Genomic DNA, 3,084 nt, shown 5'->3' on the forward strand with positions numbered 1-3,084 from the left:
ACAAATCGAAACTACAGTGATATTTCTTTTAATCTATCAGATAGACAAAAACCTAGAAGGTTAATAACTTAGCACCTTAATATTGGTAAAGTTGTGGGCAGAACCAACTGGCTGCCCCCTTCCAGGGGATTCATTCATAGTATAGCTTTTGCGAACGGCTGTTCACGACATAACTCCAGTTTTGCAATAAGGAGGTCCTCACCATGGGGGCAGCGGAGGGGCTGGCATTCTCATACATTATTGTGACTTTATAGCCCTCATAAAATTCAATATGCATACATCTTTGTGACAGCAAACCTTTGAGTTTCTTGTTCATATGCACTATAGCATATGCAAAACAGCTTATGCACACTTTTTTTTTATTGCAGCAGCATTTCTAACATCAAAAAGTTAGTGTTAGTAAAGAGACATATGACGCTTTTGTACAATGAGATAATCGGTCACAAGTAAAGGAATAAAATTCTGTTTCTGTCTTGACTGGAAAAAATGTGCTAGATATGTTAAGTAAAAAACAAAAACAAAACAGATCAAAAAAAAAACAGAAAAATGCATGCAGTATGCTACTCTTTGTGTAAAAGGGAAGAGAAAACAGAATATATATCCATACTAGCTTATACACACAGAAAAAAAAATCCCTGACTGTAAAAACAAACAAACTAGTAAATAATAACATTAGTTACTGTGTTGGTTGGAGGTGCTAAGTAAGTAGATTGAGTGGGAAGGTATCTTAGTTTAGGTTGCTATAATAGAATACATAAACTAAGTGGCTTATTTCTCACAGTTTTGGATGCTGAAAGTCAAAGATCAAGGTGCCAGAAGATTCTGTATTTGGTAAGGGCTTTCTTCCTTTTTTGTAGACAACCATCATCTCATTGTATCTTCACGTGGCAGAGAGAAAGAGAGCTTCACATTATCTTCATAAAAGGGCACTGAACCCATCACGAGGGTTCCCCTCCATGATCTCATTCAAATCCACTTATTACCGTAAGGCCCCAGCTCCAATCATCACACTGGGAATCAGTATCTCAACATATGAATTGGTTGGGGGACACAAACATTCAGTCCATAGCAGAAGGAAAATTTTCACTGTGCACCTTTTAATATTTTTTGATGTTTGAAATATGTGTTTATTACCTATTCAAAACTTAAAATACAAGAATTCCCAAGAATAATAGAGACAAGTGGCAGCTCATCAAAAATTAAAACCTGAATGAATAGGTGGCATCTTTAAATTAATCTCTCAAAGAGGAGAAGCAAGAATTTACATAAGGTTCAATAAGATATCCTGACCTTTTGTAAACGGATGTTCCTATTGCACTTACTACCTGCTATTAGCTACCATTCAAACGAGTTATATTTTGCTCGTAGTCTATTTCTCCTTCAAACATTTGCATTTCTCTGAAACCTTGGGATTTCTGTATTTTTATTAATAACAAATTATCCCCAATTTTTTATTTAAATAATGCCATAAATTGAAAGCCAAATATCTGTAATATATGAGAAATTCAACCACAAAAAAATGCAAATGATGAGAGGATTATAAAACAAAACATTTCCTTCAGAAAGCAGCATCCTGAATATAATGGGCTGTTGTGTTCCGTATGGGCTGGAAGCCCCAGATGGCCAAGCATTCTGGAGAGGGTAGGAGGTGATGAAAAGTAGGAGGTGACAGAACGTGGTATTTTAGGGGATTTGAACTGAGGGAAAGCACTGAATCATTTGGCTGTGGTATTCATTATGCATATGAGTGTAAGTAATCTCTATCTGCCATGAATACAGAAAGGAGAGAGAGACAGAGGGGGTAGTCAGGTATAGTCATAGGGATTTCCCTTGCTTCTAAAATGGGGAAAGATTGAAATAAATACCTCATACAAACGTGAAAGTTCACAGTAGAAAAAATAAAGATTTTTACGCCTGTAATCCCGGCACTTTGGGAGGCCGAGGCGGGCAGATCACGAGGTCAGGAGATCGAGAACATCCTGACTAACACGGTGAAAGCCCGTCTCTACTAAAAATACAAAAAATTAGCCGGGCGTGGTGGCGGGCGCCTGTAGTCCCAGCTACTCAGGAGGCTGAGGCAGGAGAATGGCATGAACCCGGGAGGCGGAGACTGCAGTGAGCTGAGATAGTGCCACTGCAGTCCGGCCTGGGCAAAAGAGCAAGACTCTGTCTCAAAAAAAAAAAAAAAAAAAAAGAAAACAAGAAAGAAAAAATAAAGATTTTTGGAGTAAGTGACGAGCTGGGAGATGACATGTGCTAATTAAATCATCTCTGAAAAACGTATTGAAATCTCATTTATCTAATACTCAAGCAAGAGTATTGAGTTTATAAATGCAATCATCTAGATAAGTCAACAAATTCTCAAATATTTGGAAATTATCTTCTCCATAGTCATAACCTCTAAAGTCACAGAGACTGAGACTCTTGCCCGCAAAATCTTGGTGACTTTTGGCTTCATATATAAATATAAATGTAAATAAAATTATATATAATTATATATATAAAAGCCTGCTAATATATAAATATATAATCTTGCCCTTTTATAATCTTCAGGAAATTCTATTAAACAATGAAAAATGAAATTTTTATTAGACTGTTTCTCACTGAGACTATTTTGTAGAGTGTTGAATCAACAGGACAGGAGGAAAACGAATCTCCAAACCCATGATTCCACACAACCATTCACCAATGTTGACTGTAGACTAGAGGTTCACAATCTGTGACTTTACAGACTGTGAGGTCATCATTTCTTCTGCCAAAAAAAAATGCACATGACCCTGCTGATTGACCTACATTTAAAATGTACGGCTGCTAATATCCAGGGGTCCTAGAGTGCCACATTCAATGTTATTATATTTGCCTAGTTTTCAGACACTCTCTCCCACAGTTTTTGCTCTTAATTAGCTCATTCTCATCTCTGTTCAGGCATGCTGTATATCCATCTTAAACATCATCCCATAACCATAGAATGGTCCAGGCATTGCCTAATTTTATTATCTCTTTTCAATGAAGTACCTCGAAAGAGCAAAAACTGTGGGAGAGAGTGTCTGAAAACTAGGCATATATATATATATAATAAAATAG

The sequence above is a fragment of the Hylobates moloch genome, unplaced genomic scaffold (genome assembly GCF_009828535.3).
Source record: "Hylobates moloch isolate HMO894 unplaced genomic scaffold, HMol_V3 SCAFFOLD_37, whole genome shotgun sequence".
NCBI classification, from domain to species: domain Eukaryota; kingdom Metazoa; phylum Chordata; class Mammalia; order Primates; family Hylobatidae; genus Hylobates; species Hylobates moloch.